Here is a 14,204-nt window from a genome sequence, read left to right on the forward strand (position 1 = left end):
TACATATATAAAAGTAAAATTAAAATGCTAGTCTTACCGTTAGTAGGCCTCATTCACGAAGTCGGTCTATAAGGTGGGTATAAGGTTGTTTCCTATAAAATGGCGCTTAATGGGTGTACACTCACACCCACCGCTTGCTTGACTGGTGGAGGGTCGTTAGCCGAATGGGTAGGATAGGGAAACTATCTCTCCTCATTAATAAGTATAATGAATCTATAAAGTAACTACACTATTTTATAAAATTCTCAATCTTAGTTACTTTAGGAAAAGTGAATTGATGCAATCCCATGAAATTGCACTTTGCATCCTCACTAAGAAATTAGTGGAGCGTGTGTGGTTTACCGGCACACTAATTGGTTCAAAGCAAAGGTGGAAAACGGTGATTCATTGTTTATCATTGTAACATCCCGAAATATCAAGGGTAGAGTTGAAGGGCTAAAAGAGTAAATGATCAAGAGCGACTCGGCAAGTCCATGGGTGGACTCGGCGAGTAGAGCCGTGACTTGGTCGCGTTTTAAGTAGCCGACTTGGCGAGTCAGTAAGATGGACTCGGCGAGTAGGCGCTGAGCGGAGAAAACCCTAATTCTCGGGGTTGAGCCCTATATAAAGAACATAACATCCATCCCTCAGCCTCTTTACTCATCCTCAAGTCCAGAAACCCTTAGCCTTCTTGTGTGAGTGATCATATTGCATTTGGAAGCTTGGAGAAGCAATTGTTGAGGAAATCTTGAAGGGTTGGAGGCTTGGAGCAAGGGGCTTTGCTTGGATTCGAGTTCCATTGCAGTTGGGGCATTCTTTTGAGGTAATATCTCGTCCTTGGGCTGTTACTCTTATGGATTCATCATTTTGGGGATTGTGGGGAGCTTATCTTGGGATGTTTTGGGGTTTGGAGGTTAGATCTTAGGTTGCTACCTCAGATCTGGAAGGGAGAAGGTCTAGATTGCAGGAAAGTCCCTGTTTGTGAGTGGTTAATGGAGCCATCTTGTCCCAAACCCAAACCCTAGAGTGAAAATGCATAGATCTCTTTGGATTCACATAAAGTTTGCCACTTTACGTGATGGATGGGTTGTAGGAGGCTAGATCTATGTTTTGGATAAATTGCATGGCCTGGAGTGCTTCTGTATGGATTCAGACCGGTGGTACTCGGTGAATCACATGGGTAGACTCGACGAGTTGCTTGAAGATGAGCTGGAACTCGACGAGTTGGAAGAACAACTCGGCGAGTTGGATGAAGATGGCTTGGAACTCGGCGAGTTGTATGAACGACTCGACGAGTAGGTTGAAGATAGCCTTAGACTCGGCGAGTCTGTTCTTGGACTCGGCGAGTCTTGTCGAAGAGTCCCAATATTTTCTGGTTGAGTCGAGAATCGGTGAGTCAAGGGATGACTCAGTGAGTTGTGGGCGAGTGGACTCAGAGTTGTTGGACTCGGCGAGTTAGGTCGCGGATTGAGGGAAGTTCTGAGCATGGGGACTCGGCGAGTCATCGGGTTGACTCGGCGAGTAGAGTCAGTCAGGGGTTGACTTTGACCGAGGGTTGACCAGTTGTCTTCCAGGGGTATTTTGGTAATTGTGGGTATTTAAATGAGTTCAGTGCTTTGTTGTTGTTCAGTGGAGGAGTTCGTGTCGGAGTTTGGAGTAGCGGGATCTTATCCTTTCAGCCGGCATTTTCGAGGTGAGTTATCCTCACTATATCAACAGGGTCTAGGGCACCAAGGCCGGCCCTTTATCGGATTGAGATCCGGGTATTTGTTGTATGTTATTGCTTTGATATGTTGCATCCTGGTAGCTAGGATGGTATTGATGGGTTTTGAGCATTCTAACACTTCCTAAGTGTACATGCAACCGTAATAAACCTTGGATCTATGTTTGTCTAAGATACATGCAAATAATTATTTTCCAAGGTTTATATCCTAACTAGCATGGCATGGAGAACATGAATCAAATAAAGCTAGAAGACATACTTACCTTGTAGTTGATGTTGATTGCTTGGAGTTTTAGAGCCTAGCACCAATAGTGTGGATGCCTCAAATGAAAGTCACAAATCACCACAAACTTGGAACTTTGAGAGAATAGTCACTACTATCTTGAAATTGCCCTCACCTCAACAAGTGTCAACTAGTGTGATTTCAAGAACCAAGACCTCCTTTATATAGTATGGTGGATTAGGGTTACATCCATGTAAACCCTAATACCCATGTCTCTTCATTTCCATGAGATCCATGGGTTAAAGCTCCATGGAGTATCCATGGACTTCTCCATGCAAGCCTAGCCCATTCCAAATAAGCATAAGCCCACACTATATAAATATAGAAGCCCATATTTAATTAGTAATATCTTTGATCACTAAATTAAACCTAGATTAATTATAGATCACTACTAATTAAATAATATGATCTTATATTAATATATTAGAACTTATAATATATTAATAAATCATAGCTTGTACTATTCTCAAATATTATCTATAAATTGTTCGGGTGAAGTGCAACCCAAATGGACCATGCCGGGTCGGGTCAAGTACATACCAATTATAGTTATGGACTTAGACACTATATCCAACAGTCTCCCACTTGGATAAGTCTAATAGCTATAGTTGCAAGTATGACTTCAGGAACCGATCAGCAATCGTAGCTCTTTAAACTCTATTGAACTAGAACGCGCCATTTAGATAAATGATCATATAATCCTCTGTTCTAGATATCAGCCGGACAAATACATGGAACATTGTCTTGCTTATTATCCAGCATTTGTTTCCCGATTTCCGATTTGTTTGACATAGAACTCAACTGAACACATCAATTTAGTTCTGACCGGGCCCGGTACATAGGTCAAAACAAAATCATCGAGGGGCCCAGATATCAGCTTCTAATCCAAGAAGGAACAGATAAACTTCGACTCATATGTTTGTTCTACCACTCATTGAATTACACACAAAAGCACGTTTTATAACATCGAGTTACCAATGCGTTTTCGTACAATAAATGCACAACCAACTCGTAAGTAACAAATCATATCTCTAGGTTTGAAAACTTATATGATATTACCGTCTCACGGTCACTCGAGATAAAATTCCATGAAGTGATTCCAGTGAGCGTGGGTTGAGTCCAATGCTCAGAACTTATGAGCACTCATGATTGTTGTAGCCATGTCCAACACCTTAGACCTTTGCAACCAATCATGATAGCCTTGATTCATACCTACTTCCGACATATGACCGACTGTGGAGGTTTGAATAATATGATATACCAAACATAATTATTCTGGAAGTCAAAACATGCAAAAGAAATATAGTAAACGATCGACAAGAGATAGCAACACTTTACTCATAAATAAAACACCTTTTATTCATCATCTATTTACAAATTTCTGGGTTATCTAACTACTAAAACTTATATCATCCTTCAGCCCTATGCTCCGAGCATGCTGGAGATGCTTAACCGTACTTAGTCCCTTCGTGAGGGGATCTGCTGGGTTCTCATCCGATGATACCCTCTTTGCCATGAGGAGTCCTTCTTCTATTCGATGTCTGATGAAGTGATATTTTCTGTCAATGTGTCTGGATCTCCCATGATCTCTTGGTTCCTTGGCTAAGGCAACCGCACTATTGCTGTCACATAAAATCTCCATTGGTTCTTTTATAGCTGGTACAACTCCAAGGTCTCCGATGAAGTTCTTCAGCCATATAGCCTCCTTTGCTGCCTCGCTTGCCGCTATATACTCTGATTCACAAGTAGAATCAGCCACTGATTCCTGCTTGGAACTCTTCCAAGTGATTGCTCCTCCATTTAAGGTAAAGACCCAGCCCGACTGAGAGCGGAAATTATCCCTATCAGTCTGGAAGCTAGCATCACTATACCCTACAACTCTCATGTCATCACTCCCACCGAAGGTAAGGACCCAGTCCTTAGTCCTTCGCAGGTACTTGAGGATATTCTTTACCACAGTCCAGTGTTCCTTGCCAGGGTTCCCCTGATACCTACTAACAATGCTCAAAGCAAAGGCTACATCAGGTCGAGTACACGACATAGCATACATGATCGATCCTATAGCTGAAGCATAAGGTAGTCGACTCATTTCTGCTATCTCAGCCTCAGTACTCGGGCTTTGTGTCTTACTCAATCTGGCGTTACTCTGAATGGGTAACTCACTTTTCTTGGAATTATGCATGTTGAATCTTTTCAACAATTTGTCCACATAGGTGCTTTGACTAAGTCCAATTAGTCTTTTACTCCTGTTTCTCAAAATCTTTTCCCTAGGATATAGGCAGCTTCACCAAGGTCCTTCATAGCGAAACACTTCCCAAGCCAGGACTTTACTTCCTGCAGAGTTGGGATGTCATTTCCTATGAGTAGTATGTCGTCCACATACAGTACCAAGAAACTAACTATGCTCCCACTAGCCTTGATATAGACACAAGATTCATCTTCACTCCTTGAAAAGCCAAATTCCTTGACTTTCTCATCAAAGCAAAGATTCCACCTGCGAGGTGCATGTTTCAATCCATAAATGGATTTCTCGAGTTTACACACTCTATTGGGGTACTCTGTACTGACAAAACCCTCTGGCTGAACCATGTAAACATCCTTAGCCAACTTTCCATTAAGGAAAGCGGTTTTGACATCCATTTGCCATATTTCATAATCATGAAATGCAGCAATGGCTAACAGAACCCGAATAGACTTAATCTTGGCTACTGGAGAAAAAGTCTCATCATAGTCCACTCTAGGAATTTGAGAGAAGCCCTTTGCAACCAGTCTAGTCTTATAAGTGTGTACATTACCATCCATGTCGGTCTTCTTCTTGAAGACCCATTTGCACCCTACAGTCTTACGACCAGGTACATTCTCAACCAAGTTCCAAACTTGATTGTCATACATGGATTGTATCTCGCTGTCCATAGCCTCTTTCCATTTAGCAGTCTCAGGGCCTGCCATGGCTTCCGTGTAGCTGTTAGGTTCATCCAGACCTACTAGTGTCTCATCACTAATAAGTGTCTCACCTTCTGCAGTAATATGGAAACCATAATAATGCTCAGGTGCATTCCTAACTCTCGTGGAACGCCTCAGAGGTACAGGCACATCAACTGGCTCAACAGGAGTTTCCTCCTCAAGTTGAGGGCTAGGGTTTGAAGTTCCTTCACCACTTGACTCTTGAATTTCTTCAAGATCAATTTGCCTCCCACTCTTTCCTTGGCTTATAAATTCTCTCTCTCGAAAAACTCCTCTTCTTGCTACAAAGACCACATTGTCACTAGGTCTGTAGAAGAGGTAACCAAAGGATTGCTGTGGGTAGCCGATGAAAATACACCTCTCGCTTCGAGGTTCGAGCTTATCATGAGTCTCGCATCTCATGAAAGTCTCACAACCCCAAATCTTGATGTGGTCTAGCTTAGGTACTTTACCAGTCCACATCTCGTGAGGAGTTTTGGCAACTTTCTTTGTAGGGACTAGATTAAGAATATGGGCGGCAGTCTCTAAGGCATACCCCCAGAATGAGATTGGTAGCGTAGCTCGACTCATCATGGAACGAACCATATCCAACAAGGTTCGATTACGCCTCTCATCCACACCATTCAACTGTGGTGTCCTGGGAGGTGTCAATTGTGAGACAATCCCACATTCCCTAAGATAGTCGAGGAACTCTAAACTAAGATACTCACCTCCTCGATCGGATCGAAGCATCTTAATGTTCCTGCCCAATTGATTCTCGACTTCCTGTTTAAATTCCTTAAACCTCTCGAAAGTCTCTGAGTTATGCTTGATTAAGTAGACATATCCATATCTACTGTAATCATTAGTAAAAGTCAAATAATAACGATTAGCATCCCTTGTGGCATGTTTGAATGGTCCACACACATCCGTGTGTACAAGGTCCAACAAACCTTCACCCCTCTCACACGAGCCTGTGAAGGGTGACTTTGTTATTTTTCCAGGTAAGCATGATTCGCAACTATAATCTGACTTTAGGTCAAATGACTCCAGGACTCCATCCTTTTGGAGTTGGCCTATGCGTTTCTTGCTTATATGTCCAAGGCGACAATGCCATAATGATGCTTTATCCAAGTTATTATTATTAATAGAATCAATACACAAAACATTATTTCCTAATTTATCTACAACAGATACAGCTTCATACACACCATCACAAGGTAATGCTTTGAAATACAGAACATTGTTAAAGAAAGCATCAATAGAACCAACTTCATTATTAAACGAAAAGGTAAACCCTTGTTTGTACAAAGCATGAAAGGAAATAATATTTCTTGCCATTCCTGGTGAGTAACAACATTTATTCAAATCTAAACTAAACCGACTACTTAGTGATAAAGTATAAACTCCAATCTTGGTGACAGGTGAAGCTTTCCTATTCCCCATGATCAAGTTTATTCTTCCTTGCTCCACATCCTCACTTCTTCTTAGTCTCTGCAAGTCACAACAAATATGAATACCACACCCGGTATCAAGGACCCAAGATTTAGAATGGGGTGAGTTGTTAGAAATGATAGTGTAAATACCTGCATGGTTGGGTTTAACTTTCCCATCCTTTACATCCTGCTGGTACTTTGGGCAGTTCCACTTCTAATGAGCTTTTTCATGGCAACAGAAGCATTCAGCCTCTTTTGGGTCAGAAGAAGAAGTGATGAAACCTTTCTTGGTTCCACTTGAAGAAGAGCCATCAAGCGTTCGAGCCTTGGTACCCTTCGAGGATCTCTTTCTCTTCCTCCATCGACTTTTCCCAATTGCAAAAACCGGAGTAGAGTTTTGAGTAGGAGTGTTAACAACCGACTTCCCCTTAAGACCTGATTCTGTGGTCTTGAGAAGTCCCTGAAGTTTGCTGAGGGTGACTTCTTCCTTGTTCATGTGATATGTCATGCGGAATTGATCATAGCACGATGGTAAGGAGTGCAAAATGATATCTATTGCAAGATCCTCTGGGAAGTTCACATTAAGCTTCAACAAGCGATCCACATACCTTTGCATTTCTGCATGTGGCTCGTGACGGATTCCCCGTCCTTCATCATGGCTGTTATCATGGAGCAGATGATTTCATACCTCTCTTGTCGTGCACTTTGATGGTATCTTTCCATCAAATCTTGGTGCATTTCATAAGGGTAGAAATCCTCATAAGACTTTTGGAGTTCCGCTGTCATCGTGGCCATCATGATGCAAGCCACTTTCGTAGCATCCCTTTCATGTGCCCGAAAGTCAGCGATCTCCTAAGGAGTTGCAGTGGTCTCATCAATCTCCTTAAGCTCCTTGTCAAGGACATATTCTTTGTCCTCGTAGCGGGTAATCATCCTGATGTTTCTGATCCACTCATTGAAGTTGGATCCATCAAAGGTAACTTTCCCACACAAGTTCATAAGGGTAAAGGAGCTATTAGGGTTAGAGCCAGAAGCAACATTGTTTGAAGACATTTGAAAAGAAGAGAACAAGATTAGTTTAGATATAAGAGAGTCCTTAATAAAACACCCAAATGTAATATTAAGGCTAGGATCCAATCACAATATAATATAACTTAGAAGAGGTATGCCGTAATCTAAGCTATACCATATTTGAAAGGTAGGTGAATGACGATTCAACAATTTCCACCACGAAAACCGAAATATTTTAAATATTAGGTTTTTGATTGGTTCTTAGAAATTCCTAGATTCTTTGAGATTCAATGAACTTTTCAAAGGCAGGTTTCAATCTCGAGTGTGCCCTCCAAGTTTTGTGACTGGGATGCCGAGGATCACAAAACGAGGTGTGAAGTAACCACGCAAATCACTTGGTACCCTTAAAGTTTATCACTCAATCGATGTGCCGGTAAACCACACACGCTCCATCGATACTATAATAAACCTTAATTCACCCTTTACCTACCTTGTTAAGTCCAAGTTAGTGTGCCGGTTAACCACACACGCTCCACCAACGACTTAAACAAAGTGTAAAGTGTAATTTCATGGATTAGCACCTTATTCACATTTTTCCTAAAGTAACTAAGATTGGGAATTTAATAAAACATTTAGTTACTTTATAATATTCATCATACTTTAAATGAGAATTTATAAGTCCTTGTCTTACCCGTTCGGCTAACGACCCTCCACCAGTCAAGCAAGCGGTGGCTGAGAGTGGACACCCATTAAGTTGCCATTTTATAGGCAACAACCTTATACCCACCTTATAGACCGGCTTCGTGAATGAGGCGTACTAGCGGTAAGACGACTTTGTTCTTATACATACATATATATATATATATATATATATATATATATATATATATATAATTATTAAATCATAATAATATAAGTATAAGGGTTGAATTTTAACTTCTAAAATTCTAAGGGTTGGAACTAAAGTTTTAACTTGACTTTACTTGTTCCAAAACTTGAGGGCATGTTTTGTAAACTTTCAAAACTTTTCATTTCTTGTAACTTATGAGTTTAATAGAGTAATAAAATGAAGACTCTTCACTTTTCTAACTCTTGTGTTCTTTTAATGGTTTTCAATCCAAGAGACTTTTGGTTTTCCATAACTTGAGGACAAGTTATGGACTCCGTTAAATCACATTATGATCAAGAATTAATCTACCACATAGGTTACAAATAATTCCTATGATCATCTAAACATCATAAGAACAAGATCATTAACATGAACACTTTCATATATCAAAATCACACTTAATCTTTGTAATTTTGATAACTAGTTGTTGTAAATGAGTTAGAAAAGACATTACACCATCTAAAACAAGTTTTCAAGTACCAAAACAGTTTAGGGTAATGTTTCTAATCCATGGACTCGGCGAGTCCAGCAGTCAGACAGCAAGTTTTCCGACTTTTTCAAGCATATTGCAACAAGTATCAAACAAAAAAACCTGGCTCTGATACCACTGATGGGTTTTGAGCATTCTAACACTTCCTAAGTGTACAGGCAACCCTAATAAACCTTGGATCTATGTTTGTCTAAGATACATGCAAATAATTATTTTCCAAGGTTTATATCCTAACTAGCATGGCATGGAGAATATGAATCAAATAAAGCTAGAAGACATACTTACCTTGTAGTTGATGTTGATTGCTTGGAGTTTTAGAGCCTAGCACCAATAGTGTGGATGCCTCAAACGAAAGTCACAAATCACCACAAACTTGGAACTTTGAGAGAATAGTCACTACTATCTTGAAATTGTCCTCACCTCAACAAGTGTCAACTAGTGTGATTTCAAGAACCAAGACCTCCTTTATATAGTGTGGTGGATTAGGGTTACATCCATGTAAACCCTAATACCCATGTCTCTTCATTTCCATGAGATCCATGGGTTAAAGCTCCATGGAGTATCCATGGACTTCTCCATGCAAGCCTAGCCCATTCCAAATAAGCATAAGCCCACACTATATAAATATAGAAGCCCATATTTAATTAGTAATATCTTTGATCACTAAATTAATCCTAGATTAATTATAGATCACTACTAATTAAATAATATGATCTTATATTAATATATTAGAACTTATAATATATTAATAAATCATAGCTTGTACTATTCTCAAATATTATCCATAAATTGTTCGGGTGAAGTGCAACCCAAATGGACCATGCCGGGTCGGGTCAAGTACATACCAATTATAGTTATGGACTTAGACACTATATCCAACAGGTATATGTTAGAGACTTGGTTGAGATCGGTATCCTGAGATGTAGGGTGATGCTATGCTAGTGACCGGTTAGGTCGGTATCCTGGTTAGGATGGTGATTTGCTATGTGATCTGTTTGATCGGCTTGTTGACTGTGAATTGTTATATGTTTGTATGTTTATGTGCACATGGTTGTTTGGACTGGAGTTGGGTTGAGGCGGGTCCTGCTTTGTGCTGTAGGCCAAGATACTTAGGGCAGACCGGTTGTCCCGAAGGCCCAGCGAGCGGTCCGGATAGGCTGTAGGCCCCAAGAGAGCGGTCCAGACGTGCCGAGGCTCGGAGAGTGGACCAGGCCGACTGAAGGCCCGGTGCGGGTGGACCAGTCATACTGTAAACTCAGAGAGTGGACCAGGTGGATTGAAGGCCCGGTGCGGGCGGACCAATCACACTGCAGACTCGTTGTATGTAGATAGATTCGGAGAGTGGACCAGGTGGATTGAAGGCCCGGTGAGGGCGGACCAATCACACTGCAGACTCGAGGTTTATGGCTAGACTCAGAGGGTGGAGCAGGTGGACTGTTGGCCGGTGCGGCGGACCAGTCCCACAGTAGACTCGAAGTGCATGGCTGTTCTGTGATCAGATATGTTATGGCATGTTATGCGTGTATGGTATATGTGGCTGGTATTTTGGGGATATCTCACTAAGCTTTCGGGCTTACAGTTGTGGTTTTATGTTTTTCAGGTTCTTCAGGAGACCGTGGCAAGGAGAAGGCATGATCGTACCACTCGTCGTGTTTATGATGTGATGAGATTCTGGGAATACTTAAAATAAACTGTAATGAAACCTTTTTGTAATAACTTTAACGAAATTGAGTTGTTTTCGAAAATTTTAAATTGGTTGAAATTTTTGGTCGTTACAAGTTGGTATCAGAGCCTTGGTTTGAGTGAATTAGAGAAACACTCGTGTGACTCCAGTCTCAAATCGAGAAGAGTTTTCAAAAGAGAGTTTAAAACGGTTTTCAAAATGGGTAAAGGAGGACACGGAGGTACGATCAGCCGGAGCCAGTAAGTAACCCCAAAATACCATGCACGTTATTTGTTTTTGAGCTTTGATAGAACAACATGCTAGTGTTAGGCTAGGGATCTTCAGGATTTCATGATAATGTTGCCTGATTTGTGATGCCTGTAGCCTAGGGTTTCCTTGTCGGAGATTTTCAGTGTTCCTCTAGTGGTGAGGGTTGAGAGTTGTTATGCATGTTTTCACTAGGGTGTTGTGGTAGTACTTCATACAAATATGGGTAGGTGTGGAAGGTAGTATGGGCCCGTACTACTGAAAGCACAGGACCCATACGCGTATCAGGGAAGCCATGACCTCTAGGGGTGGGTTGAGAGAGAGTTGGTTCCCGGGATAGTGGGAAGTATTTGAATTTTTGTGGTGATTTTTAGTATGGAGATTCCGAGGCATGCTGGGAGTGGATCCGGGTCAGGATCGGGAGCAGGAGAGGGAGTTCCGGGCGGGTCAGTACCGCCCGAGGTTATCGGTCAGATGAGCACGTGCGAGTTGGATGAGAGGATTCGTGAGATCCTGCGTGATGAGATTGCTGAGTTGTTCCGGGCTGAGTTGCCGGAACTGTTTGGGTCGATCAAGACCGCCATGGTTGAGTATTTTGATGAGCGCTATGCGGCTCTCACAGAGACGGCTGCCGCGGCGGCTATAGCGGCTGTAGCTGCGGCAGGGGGAGGAGTTGGTCGGGGCTTTCAGTATCGGGACTTCGATAATACGAAGGCTCCCACCTTTGATGGAGTTCAGGACCCAATTGTCGCTATGAGATGGTTATCAGATGTGGAGGGGTGTTTCTTCACGTGTTCATGCCCTGCTGATCAGAGGGTAAGGTGTGCTCTGAACCTGTTGAGACTCGGGGCGAAGGATTGGTGGAGATTGACCACGGGGTCATATTCGGATGCGCAGAGGGCTGCGATTTCATGGGATCAGTTCAAGGAGATGTTCAGCACTCGCTATGTTCCTCGAGTTGAGAGGGAGAGATTAGCTTAGGAGTTCCTTGAGCTGAAGCAGGATTCGGAGTCGGTGACTGAGATCACCAGGATGTTCACTAAGAGAGCGATGTTCTGCCTAGAGTTTGCTTCGGAGCAGGCTCAGATGTCTCGATATCTGAGCATGCTCAAGAGGGACATCAGACAGTTTGTGTCTACGCAGAGGTGCGAGACCTTGTTGGAGTTGCAGGAGGCCGCTAGGCGGCGTGAGTTAGAGATTGAGTTGCAGTTGCGTGAGCTGAGGCAGGCTCCGGTGCAGTCGCAGCCGGCGCCGAAACGGTCCAAGGCCGTTGATGTTAGAGTACAGGATCCGAGCAGCCAAACTTGTGGGAAGTGTGGGAGGGGTCACACCGGAGTTTGTAGGTCCGGTGGTGCATGCCGCAAGTGCGGAAAGGAGGGGCACTATGCGAGGGATTGTCGACAGTCAGCGCTGGTTCGGGATTTGACGATTTGTTACCATTGTCATCAGGTTGGACATTTGAGGGTCAACTGTCCACAGCTTGCTGCAGGACCGGTGCAGGCTCCAGCACCGGCCACTTTGAGGATCACAGGTGGAGGTTAGGGTGGAGCGGAGCCCCCAAGGGCCCAGGGTCGTGCTTTCCAGCTTTCAGCAGAGGAGGTCAGAGCAGTGCCGGATGCAGCTGCGGGTATGTTTCTTCCTTGATATCTTGTTATATTGTGATTATTGTGGTGTATCGTTTATGTGTTGGTATCTTTGTGTGATTTTCGATGCGGTATTCGTCGTTTTTTAGGGTCTTGGGTTAGTTATGGGTTATTGTTTTGGGAATTTCGTTGGTTATCATCCATGAGGGTTATTAATGGAAACCTGGCATTGGTTTGAAGGTCGGGTAGCATCTGCTTTCTGAGGAGTGGTTAGATGCAGGTTGAATTTCTTTCGAGCGGGTTAATCAGTGTTGATGTGGGATCTTGTTAAGGTTGTTTATGCCTGTGTAAATCAGTCCGCGTGTAAGTGTTGGTTTTGTGCAGAGTTGTTCTGGGAGGTCGGTGATGGCGACCGGTGGTTGTTAATCAGTGCTACAAGTGGGGGAGAATTGGAAAATTCTCTGGGAGATCGATGAGTATTTGAGGGTGCTTAGCTGTTGGGATTCAGCAGTGTTTCGTCCGTCCAGAGTGTAGGCTGGTAGGAGCAAGTGTCGGGCATGCAGGGCGGGATACAGACCTAGGGCATTTGATTATGGAGGGCCTGGGGATCAGGCCGGGATCGATTATGTGTGATGAAGATAGATTTCAGAACCCCTAGAAGGCTAGAATGGTATGCATGGGAGGATTTCCTGGAGAGATAGCTCGGAATGATGAATGTTAGTTGAGCGGTCCGGATAGACTAAAGGTCGGTAGGCGTACCAGTCAGGACGAAGGCTCGGAGAACGGTCCAGCTAAACTGAAGGCACTGAGAACGGTCCAGATTGGCTGAAGGTTCTGAGAGTGGTCCAGATTGGCTGAAGGCTTGGTGAGGCGGTCCAGTCATGCTGAAGACTCTGCAGGTATTGCTAGTTCGGTTGAGGAGATGGATTGAGTATGTTGCGATGTGTTAGCATCAGGAGGTCTGGCCCCGGGTATTGATCTTGATTAGTGGATATGGTGCATGGACTCGAGAGTCCTTGCGAGCAGATTCAGAGCATGTGTGTTGCATGGATAGCGGTTACGCTATAAAGGGGTGGTGCAGCGTTCGGTGAGCACCATGGCACTTGTTGTGGTGACAAGGAAGCCAAGTGGATTTCCTTGGTAAGGAATGAGAGAGGAGTGTAACTCTGAGAGGGAGTGCAAGTTCACGGAAGTGAAAGCGGCAGAGCCGAGTTATGATTATAGCAATTCGAGTATGGTTATTGAGCAGCATGTTTACGGCAGTGGAATAGAAGCACATCCGGTTTAGGATGTCTGCTGAGGGCGTGGAGAGAATTCCACAGGTGTAGAGCCAAGAGGCTCAGAAGGGATGCAGGGAGAGAGTCTTGGGCTCTCGGTGCGATTCTAATCGGGAATTAGGTATGTATTAGTGGTTCATCCTGGGGGATGTTTGAGGATATCATCAGTGTATCGGGTTTCCCAACCTGAGGGTGCTAGAGCTAGTTCAGCATGTGTATGTAATTGCAAGAGGAGAAGTCGTGGGAGTTGCTCTGAGATTGAAGAATGGGTCTTTCCGTCAATATGGATTGAATAGAGTGGGATTCGGATCGGGGATCCGATGGTTCATGGTTTTCTAGCTCATATGGGTCGAGTGATGGTTGTGATTTGGTGCAGTGATGCATCTTGGGTAATTCCCGGTTTGAGACGGTAGTCAGGACACCGCAAGGAAAGAGGAAGCGAGTTCGAGTTCGATGGTTATGCCTTGAGGAATCTGGTCCGGTTAGGGCCAGGTGGCGCGTCGTGGGAGTATTTTGGAGTTGAGTTGCCGTAGGCTTCGAGGACAAAGCCCAATTTAAGTGGGGGAGAATTGTAACATCCCGAAATATCAAGGGTAGAGTTAAAGGGCTAAAAGAGTAAATGATCAAGAGCGACTCGGCGAGTCCATGGGTGGACTCGGC

This window comes from Lactuca serriola, chromosome 1, assembly GCF_051521515.1.
Source record: "Lactuca serriola cultivar US96UC23 chromosome 1, Lser_US96UC23_V15, whole genome shotgun sequence".
NCBI lineage: Eukaryota > Viridiplantae > Streptophyta > Magnoliopsida > Asterales > Asteraceae > Lactuca > Lactuca serriola.